Source organism: Leptopilina heterotoma, unplaced genomic scaffold, assembly GCF_015476425.1.
Source record: "Leptopilina heterotoma isolate Lh14 unplaced genomic scaffold, ASM1547642v1 Lhet_60, whole genome shotgun sequence".
NCBI lineage: Eukaryota > Metazoa > Arthropoda > Insecta > Hymenoptera > Figitidae > Leptopilina > Leptopilina heterotoma.
The window spans coordinates 2,838,459-2,857,463 of NW_025111138.1; the positions used below are offsets into that span (position 1 = coordinate 2,838,459).

Genomic DNA, 19,005 nt, shown 5'->3' on the forward strand with positions numbered 1-19,005 from the left:
TTTACTAAATGATTTAGTTACCAAAAATTTTAGTTATTTTGACATAAACAAAAATTGAATTCAACTAATAACCAATCATCATTAACTTATTCGATTAATGGAAATATTTCTAATTAAATTAGTGACTGACTTTTTACTATCAAATTAGTTATTTTAATACTAATTAAAATTCTTACTAATTAAAATTTAGAAAGAACTCTAAATCTGCATATCAATCAAACTCCTCTGTAGATCAGTAAAGTTTGACTGAAAATCAATGACTCTATTTCCACAATTTCAATCAGTGAAATTTCACTAAAAATTAATTAAAAATGACTATAAACTGTCAGTCATTTTTACTGGCCAGTAAAGCATAACTGATTGTCAGTTAAAAATTACTGATACTTCAGTACATTTTTTGAACTGATTCAATTAGTCAAATTTAACTAATTTTTCAGTTAATTTTTACTGATAATCAGAAATTTTTCCCTGACAATCAGTTATATTTTTTATTGATTGCAGAAGCAAAAAGTTAAACACTGATTGATTGACAGTTAAACAGAGATTTTTAACTAATTAAAATTTAGAGAGTAGAGACTAATAATAATAAATACATTCTAAATCTGAATCAGTGAAAACTTTACTGATTTCAATTGAGTGGACGAGTTTCTTTTAATTCATCAGTAAAATTTCACGCGGAGAATCAATAAAAACTACTAAATCTCATAGAGTTGATATCAGTGAAATTTTCTCGAATCACTTAAAAATTATAGATTTTCGCTATATTATCAGTGGACAGTCACTAATAAAAATTTAGATATGTGATTAAAATATTTTCTTTCATTAATAAGCAAATTTGAATAAATTTTCCTAACTAATTCCTACTTATTAACTCAATTAGCAATAAAAAATTTGTTTGGCCCTTAACGCAAGATTTCTGAGAATGAAAAAATAACTTCCAAGAGGATATACAGAGGCGTCTGCCAATTAGTATTGTTAGGGTGATTAATCGTGACATAGGAAATAAATTCAATTGATTATACAGCGCGAGCCACACCCTGTCGCACACGCGTTTTAATAGTGGTATAATCTTTTTGCCGGCAAACTGCAAAATCGCTAAAAAGACGGGTAGATTGTATGGAGATACGAATCGAGCGCCATGTCTATACATATAGGCATATTAATCGCAAGAAAACATCGACATCGTGCGCGTTGAGGATCTTGGGGCAGGTGGAAGTCGGGTGGAAGCTTATATATATTTGCCCCGTCTGCAAGGTTTTGCCGAACCATCCCGCCTGCCATTCGAACTGACACGGCCGACACAACTTGACGAGTTGGGAGTAAGAACTGACGTATAAGAACCAACTCTCTATATATACCTAATCATACTACATCCGATTACTAAACATAATATTGACAAGGCATTCCTTCCGATAAGATTAGACTTAAGTGACGAATTAAAAACAAATTCCTATTCGTTTCTATCTTTTTCCATAATTTAATTAGAACGTTCAATTTTATAATTAATTTAAAACGTGCAAATATGAATAACGATATTTTTCTTCTTTTAATTTTATTACAAACATATTTTTATATGTAAAAAGAAATTTAGTTTTAATTTAATTTGAATTTAATTTTAAACTTAATTTATATTTAATTTAAATTTAATTTTAAATTAAATTTTTTAACTTCGTTAATTTATAAATAAATATTAAATATAAAATTTATATTATTTTCCATTTAAAGATTGTGATTTTTAAAAATATTTTGACAGAAAAAAATTCAATTATTCGAATGTTCAAAACGTTAGGAAAACGATTTTTAAAAAATTTCTTCCCACATAGATAGCACGTAATCTTGCAGAAATCTTGCCCTGACTTTTCCAGGCTTTCCACATTAAAAAAACGGAATTTCTCCAGGTTTTTTAAAACTACATTTATATTTTACAAAATTAAATAATTCCAAAAATTTTCTACAAATACATAAAATTTTCATATAATACTGTAATCCACATTGTTACATTTATCTATTACTCAATCAGGGTTACCACAAAAATTAAATTTTGTTTTTCCCTGACTCTCCTTTGATTTCCAGACAAAATTCTTACTTTTTCTTGACTCTAAAGAATATTTTGATTTAGTTTAAAAATTATTACTCTGAAAAATTTTCAATTAATTCTTTTTTAAGTAAATATTTAATCATTATTATTTTTCCATAAGAATTAAGATTTCTAAAAACTTCTAATATAAACCTTTTTGCAATTAACAATTTATAAAAAATTGTTATAAAACATGAAGAAATCGATCACTCTGAGTCTTCGACTCGAAGCAATCGATATCTTCATGTTTTATAATAATTAAAGATGACCGACTGATAAAATCATTATTTTATATTATAAGAATATTGTTATTGAAACTTCTGCAAAATTAATTCTCTCACTTCAATTGAATTATTGTTTTCCAGAATTTTAAACTAAAATTCTTCTTTAAATTAATTATTTATAATAATTTTTAAAAAATTTCATATTAAAAACTTCCAAATACTTTTGTTTACAATTCAATTAGTAAATTTTACTATTAAATTAGTAGAAACTACTATTTATTAGTAAAGTCTGCTAATTCAAAAGCAAAAAGTCAGTCACTAATTCCACTTTGAAAACATTTTTACTAATTCAAATTTAGAGTTTAATATTCGCAATTATTATATAAAATTTTAACTGAAATTCATATTTAAATCAATTTTTACAAGGAAATTATACGAGAATTCAATTATTGAAATACAAAAATAAATAATTTATTAAAGAATTGAATGTCCATTAAAATTAAACTTTCATTTTAAAGAATTTTATCAACAAATTTTTAAATAAATAATTAAAATTCTTTTGACGAATTTCAATAAAATTTTTAAGAATAATTTCATTTTTCGGGAAATTAGATTAAAATTGTATTAAAAATAATTGAATCTCTGTAAAAAATTTCATTGAATTGAGAAAAGTTTTTGAAAATAATTTAAATTCTGCTAAGAATTTTATTAAAATTTTTGAAAATAATTGAATTTTTGAGACGAATTGAATGTCTGTAAAAAATTTGATTATTTATAAAAATAATTCGATTATTGCGAAGAAATTTATGAAAAATTTGTAAATATTAGAATTCCTATAAAATTTTTATTATTTCATTAATTCATTCAATGTTGAAATTTTACAAAATATTAAATTAAAACCTTTTGAAGTTCATCTATTTATGAAAATTGTAAACGCAACTCTTTTAAAATTCAATTATTTTTGAAATATTTAAATATAATTAGATTTCAAAAATTAGCACAATAACTTTAGAAAACAATAATTTTCCAGGATTCCGATTAAAATTCCCTGACTTTTCCAGGTTTTTTCAAGATTTACATAATTCCCTGACATTTCTAGGTTTTCAGGTTGTGTGTCAACCCTGTTGTCGCAATATTGCTACAAGATTACGTGCTATCGGGGCAAGTTTAACTAAAACTTACATCTTTTAAAGTGCACAAGGCGATGATGAAACTCAAAACATCCTAAATTTAGACATCTTTCTTCTCGATTGGATCCATTACCTATATATAGAGAACATAATCAAAAAATATTATCACTTGCTCCATAACTTTGTGCAGCAAAAAATAATTTTATACTTGAAATTCAAAATTATCAAATTATTTTTTCACCGTAGACAAAGTTTATTAAAAACAATAATCAGACAGTCGAACCAACACTGAAAGAAATTATTAGTTGTGTCAAGTACTTTCTTAGTTAGTAAAAAGCTCGCTTATAACTTTTATTAGTTACCATTTCTGTTTAGCTAGTTAGTAACTAACTGGAGTAACTAGAGTATAACTAATTGTTAGTCTACTCTCTAAATTTGAATGCGTAAACATTTTTACTAATAAATAGTAATTTCTACTAATTTATTAATAAAATTTACAAAATCAAAAGCAAAAAGTCAGTAGCACAGATTCAAATTATTAAACATTTTTACTAACTTAAATTTAAATAGTAACCACTTAGTTAGTAACTTTACATATTTTTCATTTACTTTACTAATTAAATAGTCAGACCACCAAACAAAATGGTCAAATAAATAAAATCGGTTTTATAATAAAAACTGTAATCACGACTGATAAATGATCAACAGTGAGCTTTTTACTAACTAAAAATTATCTTGCGAAAAATTATAACACCAACTAATCTTTTCTCTGAGTGAAGTTATTCTAAATCCACATAATCATTTTTTTAAATCAAAAAAATTATAAATTACTTTTTGATTTTAAAACACGAAAATATGCAGCTGACCATAATAACTTTCGATTAAACTGCCGATTCGAGTCTTCTGATAAAAGAAATTAATACTTTGAATTAGAAATATTAATTTTTTTAATAATACTTTTACCCAATGGGAAATGCCAGTGTAGTGCCGATGTTCACCACTGGCTTAGTACTCAGACGATTGTTCGGCGTAGTCTAGCCGAGCCTCGACAATTAGTGCTGGCGCAGTACAGAATTTTTGTTTCGCCAAAGCTTGGACAAGCCACGGCGGCAAGTGCTGGCTGAGTATAGAAAAATTGTTCACAACGCTCTCTGCCAACATTGCTTTTTTGACATAAACTTGAAAAAAATTATAAAAAAAGTTTATAAATGTTTATAAATATAAATTTATTGAAAAAAATTAATATTTTACTTTTCAGTTGTTCATTTTTTATTCTTATTAAATTTAATAATAACAATTTAACACAATTCTCTAATTTTGTAAATAATAAATTATTTAAACAAATTAAAATTATAAACAAAATTTAAACTTTAATCTCAATAATAATTTGGTTCCTATTAAAATACTATTATACTTCTTCCTATGAATAAAAAATTATTAAAAAATTACCACGTAATCTAAAAATTACGTAAAATGTTAAATGCAATAAGTAAAGTAATTTAATTTAATTATTAAAAATTTAGTTTAATTTATTTTATTTCAATTTATTATTTCTAACGTATCCCTATTTTTTTCTCATCTTTGACTCAATAATTGTTTGTCTGAATGATACTGAGATATTAATACTTTACTGTACACATGTGTCGTTAGCATAGTGGTTAGAGCGTTAGTCTGTTAGTCCATAGGTCGTAGGTTCGATTCCCCTCGTCAGCAATTTTGTTTATTTTCATAGGTTTGCGATATTTCTAGATTCCAATCGTTAGGTACTAAAATATGAAAATCTAATGCACACTTACTGTAATTGTTTATTATTTAATTTTTAAATGTTATAAACAATTTTTTCTACTTCATTTACTATATCCATTGTTAGTCTCCATCTTTAATACAATTTCTTTAAGAAGAGAAATATTTTATGAATAATAACTATTTATTAATATTATTTACCATTTTGTTGTTAAATTATTTATAATTATGAATTTGCGACTAATTAATAACAATACGGAATTTATTGCGGCAATATTCTCAGCCAGCACTGGTCCAGTGCTGCGCCAGCGCTGTCTGGCAGCACTGACAGACAGTACTTCGGCAGCGCCAGACGGCGTTATCATCCCAGTGCCATGCCAGTGCTGGCTCTCAGCCTTGCCGCCAGTGCTGCCAGTGCTGGCGCAGTACTATGCCAGTTGTAAATTTCCCATTGGGTAATTGGAAATATTCATTTTTTTTAATACACTAAACATTATATTAAATTATGTTACTAAACATTTATTAAATTGTCATACAAAAATATGTTTAACATAAATTGATCATGTGACAAAAAGAGAATTTTTTTTTTTAGTTACTATTACTATTTTGTTAATTACTCCTAACCATTTAGTTAGTAACGTAACTAATTAAATAGTTGAGCCAACAAACAAAATAATTAAATCAACTAATAAAATAGGTTTACTAATAAAAATTGTAAACCCTACCAATAAATTAGCAGCAGAAAATTTTACTATGAAAATATTCAGAGAAAAATTGTATCTCCAACTAATATTTTGCCTTAGTGTACATTTTTTTTCAGGGGGAGGGAATTTCCACGTAAAAAAGGTCCCGAGAATTTTTCACGTGGATTCGCATAAAGCAAAAATAACCTAAGTATTATAAAAATACATAAAATAATATAAGTAAACAAACGTACTTATCATGATAAATAAGGTTTATTACAATAAAACTTATTTATTTATAGCAAAAAATATGCAATACATATAGTAATGCAATTGAAAAGATGCAAAAACAATTGAAAAATTTATAAATTATGCAAAATTTCAAACAACATAGTGACACAGAAATAAAAGATAAAATTCAAGAAAAGTATAAATTCACAGGCACTCCTTATACCAGCAGCAGTATCAGGTACCACTGGTACCTTGCGGCTATAACACTCCAGCCGCTCACACAAAAAACCCGATTTCCCTACCTACCGCAAAGACTAATCGAAAAAGAATTATCTCTTTCATACCGAAAAAAAGCTATTTCTACCTAACCCCATTTTTATTTCCTTCAAACCTAATTTTGAATCTTACAAACACTCCACGATTCTCTCACATTCCGCCCAGATGCAAATTGACCTACTCTAGGGATAAAGGGGCACGTTAGGCTCCCATACGTCCCGGGACGCATCCGCCACCTGAGCTCAAAATGACTTAAAATTAACAATACACACACAACATAACAAGACAATAAACATGCCCTAACAAAATTATTTCCAAAAAATGTTAATAAATAAACTTGAATAAATTGAAAATCTAATTGAATTTTAATCACAAACATCAAAATTTTTTAATTTAATCAAAAAGAATCTAATTTTTAAATTGAAATTAATTGGTTCAACAGTTAAACATAAACATTAATGGGAAAATCGTTTAAAAATTTTAATTTAGAAAAATGTTGAAAATTTCTAATTAAAAGCATTTAATGCTTTTCTTTTCTTTTTTTTAATGCTTTAATCTAATTAAAGCATTTAATCATTTTAATTATTACTGTAAAAAAAGAATTGAAATTTATAAATTATATTAATTTAAATTTACTTCAAATAAAAAGAAATAAAACCTATAATTGCAAAATATTAAATACTGAGCAAAAAATACAAAAGACATACACATAATAACTAAACAGTTAAAACATTGACAAATATATTAATTTACTTACTTTTAAAAAAAGTACTAGAAAATAATGTATTTGTCAATGGTGTCACTATGTTGTTACGACTCCTTCCCTGTTTTTTCAAAAATTAACAAAACAAACAGGAAAGGGTAAATATAATAAAAATCAAATAAAAAATAAGACTCAATATTTCGTTGCGATCATCCTGATCGAACCCTGGAAGGTCCCTGGCTCCAATGCATTTCTAATGGCGTCACTTTTCTTCTACGCACATCCTCTGTCCATCTGATTGTCCTTCTAATTTGTCACTTTCTGAAAAATGAAGAAAAAAAAATACAAAATAATTAATTATTTTCTAAAACACAAAAAAAGTGTTATTTTAGCACTAAATTTGGTGTTAAAATTACACGCAACAAATTTTCACCTGTGAGTGTCATATTTTAACACTCTTAATTTCTTCTCATGATCTCATTATTACACAGTAAAAAGAAGAATCAACTCCAAAAGTGAGTTAATTTAATAATTAACTCCCTTTTGGAGTTGATTTTTAACTCGAAAAATTTCACTCCCAACTCCAGTGACCGTCAACTCCCTAAATTTTTTACAGTATTGTGTTGTTTAGACACTAAAGTAGTGTACTTTTTCATTTATTTTGTCTCAAGTATCAAAAATTCTATCGATTTCTTTATGAGTTAATAATTAAATAAAAGTTTTTGAGGTAGGTACCGGAAAAAGTACCTAAGAAGAAAATTATTTAAGGTTTTGTTTGTGTTATTTTTCGCTTAATTAAAAGTTTCTGTGTTTAATTTAAAATTAAAATCAGTTTTTTATGGAATATTTTGGATCTAATGAAGACTTAAACCAGTAAAAAAAACCAGTTCATAAACCAGTTCATATTGAGAGTTGATCTACCTTTGTTTATATTCATTTCAAAAATTACAAACATAACCTCAAATTTTCAGGTAACTTTTGTTCGGAACGCGTCAGAAATTAATAACAGAATAATAAATTACAATAGTATTTTAGTTTTAAAGTACAAGAAAGGGGAAAAATATTATTCAACTTACATTCTGAACTATACGCTCTGCAGTTGTTAAATTATGCACCCGCGATGTCCCTCTCAGGAGTAGCTCCGCAAAAGAAACTTTCTTCAAAGAAACCTAAATAAATCAGAAAAAACAATTTTTATATTGACATTTTTATATTGAAAAAACAATTCACGTCATTTAACTACACTGAAAAAAATTCCTAGTTACGAGAGTCATCCATCTAAGAATTTTGGTTACTTTAACTAGGAATCCTGGTTACTACAGCACTAAATTTGTCAATACAATCAAGATTCCTAGTTAAAGTAACATTAATGCTATAATCAGGGCTCGGATCGTCTTTAAGACTCAAAAAAAGTCGCTTTAGTCGCATAAATTTTCAACAAAAGTCACGAAAAGTCGTATAAAATTTCCGAAAAAGTCGGAAAAAAGTCGCATGAAATCTTAGAAAAAACGACAAAAGGAAAACACGAAATTGACAAAATTGCAAAAAAATCACATTTCTCGCCAACAAATACATTAATATCGAACAATTCGAAATAAAATTTTTAAAAAATTAAATAAAATTCATAGCAAAATTTTAATTAGGTATTTTTAACATTTTTTCAAAAAATTCTCTTTAAAATGTCAATTATTTTTATAAATAATAAAATTCTTCTCAGAAATTCAATTATTTAAAAAAAATTTCAATAAAATTGTTCTCCGGAATTCAATTATTTAAAAAAAATTGTAATAAAATTCTTCACAGAAATTCAATTATATTAAACATTTTTTTTAATTTTTCGTCAAAACTTTATGTATAGGTAATAAAATTCATCATGGAAATTTAATTATTTTCAAAAGTTCTGATAAAATTCTTTGCAAAATTCAATTATTTTCAAAAGTAAGAAAATTCTTGTCAGAAATTTAATTATTTAAAAATTTTTTTTTAAATTCTTCTCAAAATTTCAATTATTTTTATAAATGTCATAATTCTTCTGTAAAATTCAATTACTTTTAAACATTTTTAAAAAAATCTGTTCAAAATTTCAACTATCCTTATAAATAATAAAATTCTTCTCTGAAATTCAATTATTTGCAAAAACTTTAATAAAATTCTTGTCAAAATTTCAATTATCTTTATAAATAATTAAATTCATCCTAGAAGTTCAATTAATTTCAATTTCTTTTTTAAATTTCTCGTCAAAATTTTAATTATCTTCATAAATAATAAAATTCATACTGGAAATTTAATTATTTTCAATTTTTCTTAAATTTATCTTTAAAATTTCAATTATCTTAAGATAATAAATTAGATATTATTAGATATTATAAGATATAAATTTATAAGTAATAAAATTCATCCTAGAAATTCTATTATTTTCAAATTTTTTTTAAATTTCTTGTCAAAATTTTAATTATCTTCATAAATAATAAAATTCATACCGGAAATTTAATTATTTTCAAAAGTTCTGATAAAATTCTTTGCAAAATTCAATTATTTTCAAAAGTAAGAAAATTCTTGGCAGAAATTAAATTATTTTCAAAATTTTTTTTTAAAGTCTTCTCAAAATTTCAATTATTTTTATAAATATCAAAATTCTTCTGCAAAATTCATTTACTTACTAATGTTTTATAAATTTATTCCCAATAATTCAATTATTTTCATAAAAAATAATAAAAAAATTTCTTTTTTTAACAAAGTTTTATAATATAATTATAAAATAATGATTTTATCACTCAGTCATTTTGAAATATTATAAAACATGAAGACATCGATTGCTCCGAGTCGAAGACTCGGAGTGATCGATTTCTTCATGTTTTATAACAAATATTTATAAGTTGTTTAATTTCAAAAAGGTTTGAATTTTAATCTTTTGAAGAATTTGAAAGAAATTTGTAAATAAATGTAACCAGACATTTTTTTACTCAAACTTTTTCCTTTAAATTTAAAAAATTTTTTAAATTTCAGTCGCATTTTACTAAAAAAAATCTCGAAAAAGTCGATTAGTCGCATTTTTTCACAAAAAGTCGAAAAAAGTCACATTTCCTTAGAAAAGTCGAAAAAAAGTCGAAAAAGTCGCACAATCCGAGCCCTGTATAATGGATGCTCAAATTGTTTAGGCATTTTTTTTAGTGTACATATTGCAATTGAGTCATTCAACTGTTAATTATGTCATTCAAGCGGTTAACTGCAATACCGTCTATAAAAAAAGGGATGACAATCGATACCAAAATAAAACATATTTTAATATTAATTTATACAAGACTCAAAATCCTTTATAAAAAAAGAAGAATAAAAAAGTTATCTTTCCGAATGGTGAAAATATGTGCGACATATAAAAATTCGCTCAGCTGCGAATCATGATTATTTCATACGATCTTAATTGTTATGACTTTACATTTAGCTGTTTCTTTACGGCCCTTAGATATAAATGTACGGTTCTTTTCCCCATACACTTTATATATATATATATATAGTTCTATAGACTGAATTGCATCGCACGAGCGCGAGCATCTCAGATACGATAATTGTTATGTTCGCAAAAAGAAAGTCTGGTATGTGCCCTCGCAGACGGAAGCAAGGGTGAATAAGAAAGTAGTAAATCCGATACAATTTATACAACTCTATATGTATACATCTCAACATAAAGTTGAACACAATCATACATAAGAGAGGTGTATATAGAATTATTCCCTAAAAACTATTTAATAAATTCCTCAAGAAGAAAAAAGAGAGCAAAAGTCTTATTATTTCAAGGGCCCAAAAAACGAATGTCTTATGTATCACGTTATCGCTGTAACGATCGTCGCAGAGTAAAACGATCGAAATCCTACACACAGTGTCTGCGCGCGGCTCATCGGCAGAAGCGGCGAAAGCGACAGTCGGGCTAATTAATGGCAATTTACAGAAATAACGAGGTACGCGAGCCGATGTAAAAAGCTGCCGCAGGTGCCTCATCGCTTTTATGCGGAAAGTTTTATTTAGTATAAACTCACGGGTATGTAAGTAAACGCCGCGCGCGATTATATGGAGGATCCATGATATATACTCTAAATATACGCACATAAAGTGCGCTTACTATAAAAAAAAACGTTTGTATTTCACTTTTTACCACACTATACATCTCATGATGTTTGTAAGCTCATATGCATAATTGCATTTCAAACTTTGTATACATATAAAGGAAGAATATCTTTGCTCCTCTTATATTACGATTTCACTACACGCACTATACTTATACTTACTATAATAAACGAAATAACATTACTCGAATATGCAAAATGTTTCATAAACACAAGGACATTTATCATTCCTCTCGAAACAAAAAAAAAATTATATTGATCTGTTAATTCCGTGTACGTAAAGTTATAATCTTATGACTGATGTGTTTGAAGACGCATGTTTATAAATCAACTTTATCACAAAAAGAATACAGTTTTTGCTCTATACTGTAACACACTTAATGTGTTTCCTGTGCCTGGTGGTTATAATGTCAGGGCTCAAACTAGTAAAAGTATATTTAAAAATACGGACTATGTAAAAATACTATATTAAAAATATGCACCAAAAATGAAAATTGCGAACCATTTACGAACCAATTACTGAAAAAAATATAACCAGTTCGAGTAAAATAAAAAAACATTTTACTTCAAACTAAAAATTAAATTTCTTAATAATTATAAAACATGAAGACATAGATCGATTTCTTCATGTTTTATAATAATTCAAGATGGTAAATTTATAAAATCATCATTTTATATTATAAGAATATTGTACTTATTCTTCAAAATTATTTTCATCACTTCAATTCAATTATTATTTTCAAGAATTTTTAACTAAAATTCTTTTTAAAATCAATTAATTTTCGAAAAAGTTCTCTGACAATTATTGAAGGAACAGATGCAATAACGGACGAGGCGCTCGAACTAATCCAAGCAAAAACTGGTGAAAATTAAGGAAAATAATATTGAGAAAACTTGTGCTTTATGTAATTTTTTTCTTCTCTTTCGAGAACATTTATTTTTCAAATAATTTTTTCATTATCTCGTTGTAGTGGGGGATCAGTCCGAGTGCCACGATCGTTATTGCATCTGTCAAATTTTTACAATATTTAATTTTACGAATTTTAATTATTCAATAATTCTTCAATTAAATATATATTAAAAATTAAAAACTTCAAATAATATAAAAAAATTCAATTCAACTTTTTCAAAAAAATTAATTTCAAAAAATTATTTATAAAAATTTACGCTATATTGCTTTTGATATTCAATTATTATGCAACAAACTTTTAATGAAATTCATTCTTAAATCAATTTTTATCAGAAAATTCTAATGGAATTCAATTATTTAAATACAAAAATAAATAATTTATTGAATAATTCAATGTTTCTTAAAATTCAATTCTCATAAAGAATTCTATCAATAAATTTTTAAATAATTGAATTCTTTTGACGAATTTTAGTTAAAATTTTAAGAATAATTACATTTTTCAAGAAATTGGATTCAAATTTTATTAAAAATAATTGAAATTCTGTAATGAGTTTTATTATTTATGAAAATAATTGACTTACTAAAAAGAATTTTATTATGTACGAAAATAATTGAATCCCTGTAAAAATTTATTTATTTATGAAAATAATTGTATTATTGCGTTTATAAAAAATTTCTATAAATAATCCAATTCCTGTGAAATTTTTATTACTCTATATTGCTTTTAGTATTCAATTATTATGCAAAAATTTTTTAATGAAATTCATTTCAAAATCATTTTTAATTGGAAAATTCTACTAGAGTTCAATTATTTAAAGACAAAAATAAATAATCAATTTTTCTTAAAATTCAATTCTAATAAAGAATCGTTATCAACAAATTTTCAAATAATTGAATTCTATCAACGAATTTTAATAAAATTTTTAAGAATAATTATATTTTTCGAGAAATTCAATTAAAATTGTTTTATAAACAATTGAAATTCAGCGATATTTTATGATTTATGAAAAAAATTGAATTCTTAAGAAGAATTTTATTATTTTTGAACATAATTAAATTTTTGTGATGGATTTTAATACTCTTGAAAACAATTGAATTTCTGCAATAATTTGTAAGCTCTCCAAAATTAAAATTTTTTTTAGTGTTTTTAATTAAAATTTTTCTTTAAATCCATCATTTTTAATAATTTTTCAAAAAGTTTTTTAAGAATTTTCAAATTTATTTGTTTTTAACTGAAATTCATTTTTAATCACTTTTTATTAGAAAATTCTACGAGAATTTAATTATTTAAATACAAAAATATATAATTTATTGAATAATTCAATGTTTCTGAAAATTCAATTCTCATAAAGAATTTTAGCAACAAATATTTAAATAATTGAATTCTTTTGACGAATTTTAGTTAAATTTTTAAAAATAATTACATTTTTCAAGGAATTTGATTAAAAATTTTTTTAAAATAATTAAAATTCTGCAATGAGTTTCATTATTTATGAAAATAATTGAGTTCCTAAAAAGAATTTTATTATGTACGAAAATAATTGAATCCCTGTAAAAATTTATGTATTTATTTATGAAAATAATTGAATTATTGTGTTTATAAAAAATTTGTAAATAATTGAATTCCTGTGAAAATTTTTATTATTTTTATAAATAATTGGATTCTTGCAACGAATTTTATTCAAGTTTATAAAAATAATTGAATTTCTGTGAAGAATTTTATTATTTATAAAAATAATTGAATTCTTGAAAAGAACTTTGTTAAATTAAAAAAAAAATTGATTTCTTGCGACGAATTTTATAAAAATCTGTTTAAATAATTGATATTTTTCGAAAATTTTTATGTAATTTTGTATTTTAAATAATTGAATTCCTGTGAAAATTTTATTACTTATGAAAATAATGGAATTATTTTGAAGAAATTTATTAAAGATTGAATAATTGAATGCCTGCGTAAAATTTTTGAAAATAATTGAATTTCGCAGAAGAATTTTATTATTTCTAAAGATAATTGCAATTTTGACGAGAATTTTTTTTAATTTTTGAACATAATTATATTTTTGCGAAGAATTTTCTTACTTTTAAAAATAATTGAATGTCTGCAATCATTTCTAATTTCTCTAAAATTCTTCAAATTAAATCGTACAATTTATGAACTTTTTATCCTTTTTCAAGCAAACTACGGACTTTACGGACGTTTTCTAAAAAAAACTTACTGTTACGGACTTGAAGCAAATTTACGGACTTTTACGGGATTTACGGACCTATAGTTCGAGCTCTGTAATGTTGTAAAATTTCTACAAAAAGTACTTTTTTTATTTTGTACTCGTTTGTTTTTTTTATATTTTATAATCATTTAAATTTTACTTTCATTTTATAATAAACTTTATACCAAACGAACCTATATAGCAAAAGTCGAATGGCGATCATCCATCAAATTACTAAGTTTAGTATTATAAGATTGCTTAACTTTGATGATCGCAAGTAAAAGAGATTTACTGTCCGAGATACATTAACACTTCTAAGGTCCGTATCGTGGTCCGTATAATCAAAATACTTAAAAATATTTGAACCACTTACCAATTCATTGATTTGATGTTCCTTGTATAGTCCCTCCGGATATTATCCTTCTAGAATGGTCCACCTAAATTGATTGTCCATGAAGTCCAAATGGTCCAGAACTTGTGCCCAAATAGTCCAGACACAAGAAAATCCGGAAATCCTACCGATCGGTTAAACTTGACCCGGATCAAAATCCCGATTGGTCAAACTTGATTGATCTTCCTAGAATAGTCCTCCTAGATCGGTCGCCTCCCTGTAAAATTAAAATACAACAAAATTTATAATAAAAATAATATCAAATAAATTGAGTCCAATTCAATATACAACTATATCCACTAACATTTTTAATATCCAATTTCCCAGTACACAACTCTTCCGACAGGGTAATTAATTTCATCGCATATTAATTATACATCGAGAGAAGATTCGAAGAATTGTCACTTATAAATTTTGGTAGGCAGACATTCACCTTCCGTAATACATATACGCATAAATATAGCATAATATATATAAAGCATAGAAAAGGAAGTAAATAAAAAACAATTTATTTTTCTTTTTCTTTGCAAAGGGGAAGAGATCGATCATCGAAAATCCCAATTACCAATTTCGCGAAGGAAAGAAAGAGAGAAGAAGACGCTGGGACTTCTTCGGGATTTCGCACCCCGGGGATGACGTACGGGTCTGACGCAGCGTGTGGCAATCCCTTCCTGCAACCCTCATTCCCTCACCCCACTCCAATTCCCGTAAGATGTAAACTAGTCCCAAACGAGCCGCGACGGATAAATATTTGAATTACAATCCGAGTCGCTCGTAAAAACGTCGTCACTCGTAACGGATAGTATTCTCTCGCGTTACTCATCCGACGCCAACCGACTGCGAGAGGTGCCAGCCCCGTATCCCTATCAAAACTTCAAAAAAAAAAAAAAAAAACAACAAATCTCAGTATATACGTACTTTTGATTTATGATTTCACTAAACGCGGAAGTCTTGCAAAATTTTCAGAAGTTGCATGCACAATGCAATTCTTACTTTTTCTTGACTCTAAAGAATATTCTTATTCAGTTTAAAAATTATTACTCAGAAAAATGTTCTATTACTTATTTTTTATATAAATATTTAATCATTATTATTTTCCCATAAGAATTAAGATTTCCAGAAACTTCAAATTGAAACCTTTTTGAAATTAACAACTTATAAAAAATTGTTATAAAACATAAAGAAATCGATAACTCCGAGTCTTCGACTCGAAGCAATTCATGTTTTATAATAATTAAAGATGACCGACTGATAAAATCATTATTTTATATTATAAAAATATTGTTACTCTAACTACACATAAAAATTATTTTCATTATTTTCCAATTCAATTATTTTCTAAATTTTTAACTGCACGGAGAAAAATATAAAGTAACTTTTATTACTACTTTTATAGTAAAAAATTTCCATTAAAGCATTTCTGGCAATTTTGACTATTTTTGGAGTAAATTTTGCTACTTTCGAAAAGTACATATTTGTAAAAATCAATAAAATTTACTTCGAACGTAGCAAAATTTACTCCAAAAGTAGTAAAAATTACCAGAAATGCTTTACCAGAAATTTTTTACTATAAAAGTATAGTAAAAATTACTTTATATTTTTCTCCGCGTAAAACTCTTCTTTAAATCAATTATTTTTAATAATTTTTGAAAAATTTCTTTAAAAATTTTCAAATCCTTTTATTTACAATTCAATTTTATGAAATTTTATGGATTATTCGGAAATTCTTCAATAAAATATATATTAGAATATAAAAACTTCAAATAATTTCAAAAATGTTCCTTTAACTTTTTCAAAAAAATTAAATCTACACAATTTTCAGCTAAAAGTATAAAAAATTCAAACTTTCAAAGATTAAAATTTGAAACCTTTTCAAAATTCAATTATTTCTAAAAATTGACGCTATAATACTTTCTCTATAAATTTGAATTAGTAAAAATATTTACTAATTGGAATTAGACTTTTTACTTTTTAATTAGTAAATTTTACTATTAAACTGGTAAAAACGACTATTTATTAGTAAAATCTGCTAATTCAAAAGCAAAAAGTCAGTAAATAATTCAAATTAGAAAACATTTTTACTAATTCAAATTTAGAAAGTTTAATATTCAATTATTATTATCTAAAATTTTAACTGAAATTCATATTTAAATCAATTTTTATTAGAAAATTCTACGAGAATTCAATTATTTAAATACAAAAATAAATAATTTATTTAAGAATTGAATGTTTTTTAAAATTGAACTCTCATAAAGAATTTTGTCAACAAATTTTTAAATAGGTAATTGAAATTCTTTTGTCGAATTTCAATAAAATTTTTAAGAATAATTTTATTTTTCGAGAAATTAGATTAAAATTGTATTAAAAATAATTGAATATCTGTAAAAAAAATTTTATTGGATTGAGAAAAGTTTTTGAAAATAATTGATTTTTGGAGAAAAATTTTATTATTTATAAAGATAATTGAAATTTTGAAGAGACTTTTTTTTAAACTTTTGACTATAATTAAATTTCTTCGAAAAATTTTATTACTTTTAAAAATAATTGAATTCTTAAGACGAATTTTAATATTTCTTTTTAAATAATTCAATTCTTTTGTGAAATTTTATTGAAATAGTATAGATATTGAAAATAATTGAATTTTAATAAACTATTGAAATTCATTAAATATCTATACAAAGAATTTTATTTAAATTATTTTGAAAAAAATTGAATTGTTAAAAAGAATTTCATTAAAATTTTTGAAAATAATTTAATTCTTTCTAGTAATTTAATTAAAAATGTATTAACAATAATACTTAGATTCTAATAAATGAATTATATGAAAGCTTTTTAAAATATTTGAATTTCTTTGGTGAAATTTAATAAAATTTTTAAGAATAATTACATTTTTTTGAGAAATTCCATCGAAGTTGTATTAAAAATAATTGAAATTCTGCGATAAGTTTTGTTATTTATAAAAATGATTGAAAACCTATAAAGAATTTGATTATTATTTATGAAAATAATTGAATGTTTGTAAAAAAATTTGATTATATATGAAAATAATTGAATTATTGCAAAGAAATTTATAAAAAAAATTTGTTAATACACTGGAACGCCGGTTTAGCGGACACCGCTTTAGCGAAATTTTTGGGTTGTGATTTACGCTTTTCTTTATGTCTTACCTCATTAAAGGTATTGTTAAGGTATTGTTCGCCTTAACGAACGACTCCCCCTGACAGTTCACTAAAACGGAGTTCGAGTGTAATATAGAAAATTCCTGTGAAATTTTTATTATTTAATTATAATATATTTAATATTGAAATTTTACAAAATTTCAAATTAAAACCTTTTGAAGTTCATCTATTTATGAAAATTGTAAACGCAACTCGTTTGATACATTTTTTGTATTAAATACTGTGTTAAAGCAAATTTGTTGTTCCTGCAGTTGACCTGAATCCATTTAAGAAACAAGAAGTAGAAGAAGAAGAAGAAAATTTGCTCAAATCATTTTGATCTTTCTTTAAAAAGAAAATAATTTGACAATTTCATTATTGAGAATCGATAATAACTTTTTGCAAATTTACTTTTTGTATTGTATATGAGTATTTTATAAGTTTTGAATTGCACTGGTCCACAGGACGAGAAGGAGGTGCATATTGGAAAATATCGGCGCGGGAGGTCACCCACTGAGAGATATACTATATCACCTCAGGGCGCCGTCAGAGGGAGTTCGCATTTTGTACCGGATTAAATCCCAAAAATTGAACGTTTCACCCCCAACTGCGGTTACTATCCTTGTCGACATTCAATATTCAGTGAATCGAATTCATTCCTTTTTTGCACAACTCATATAATTCGATAAATTTATTCTAAAATAAAGCAATAAGTATAGGTAGGTATACAACCTGTGCAATTCAAACTTATAAAATACTCATAAATGAGGCTCCGGATCTTAAAAGGGCACTTTCAGCATTGATTTTAAATGGTAAAAGTGCCCTTTCAGGATCCGGAGCTTCAAATGTAAAATAATTGAGAAATAATTACCCTATAACATAAAAGAGTACTACTATTCCTTTATACTGATTATACAAATTTTCGTTCAAATTCTGTCAATAATTAAACAATTCTTGAAAATTACTTCGATCTAAAATCATCCGACAATTTATTACTAAAAAAATTAATTTGATAAATTTTTAAGTCCCTAGGGGAAAAATTCGAAACAATAGTTTTCGGCGAGCGTCGACGCTAACTTTAGGGACATAAACATTAAGACCCCTGAAGTTAGCGTCGAAAAACATTTTGTTTTCACAAAATTGAAAAAAAT

At 25.2% G+C, this 19,005-nt stretch overlaps 1 protein-coding gene and 1 long non-coding RNA gene across 3 annotated transcripts in view; both read right to left on the minus strand.

The window, feature by feature from the left end:
• LOC122509299 (aryl hydrocarbon receptor protein 1) overlaps positions 1–3,863 on the minus strand; it is a 222,712-nt gene extending 218,849 nt beyond the window's left edge. For both annotated transcript variants that reach the window (XM_043623259.1, XM_043623258.1), the window contains exon 1: positions 3,484–3,863. The gene's annotated coding sequence lies outside the window, so the exon portion shown is untranslated. The remainder of the gene's footprint in view (positions 1–3,483) is intronic.
• Positions 3,864–7,072: 3,209 nt separating this feature from the next.
• The window catches only part of LOC122509302, a 40,601-nt gene continuing 28,668 nt past the window's right edge, over positions 7,073–19,005 (minus strand). Inside the window, exons 6-8 of the long non-coding RNA XR_006302342.1 lie at positions 14,679–14,913; positions 8,144–8,236; positions 7,073–7,388 (exon numbers count right to left, since the gene is read on the minus strand). This is a non-coding gene — a long non-coding RNA (uncharacterized LOC122509302). The remainder of the gene's footprint in view (positions 7,389–8,143; positions 8,237–14,678; positions 14,914–19,005) is intronic.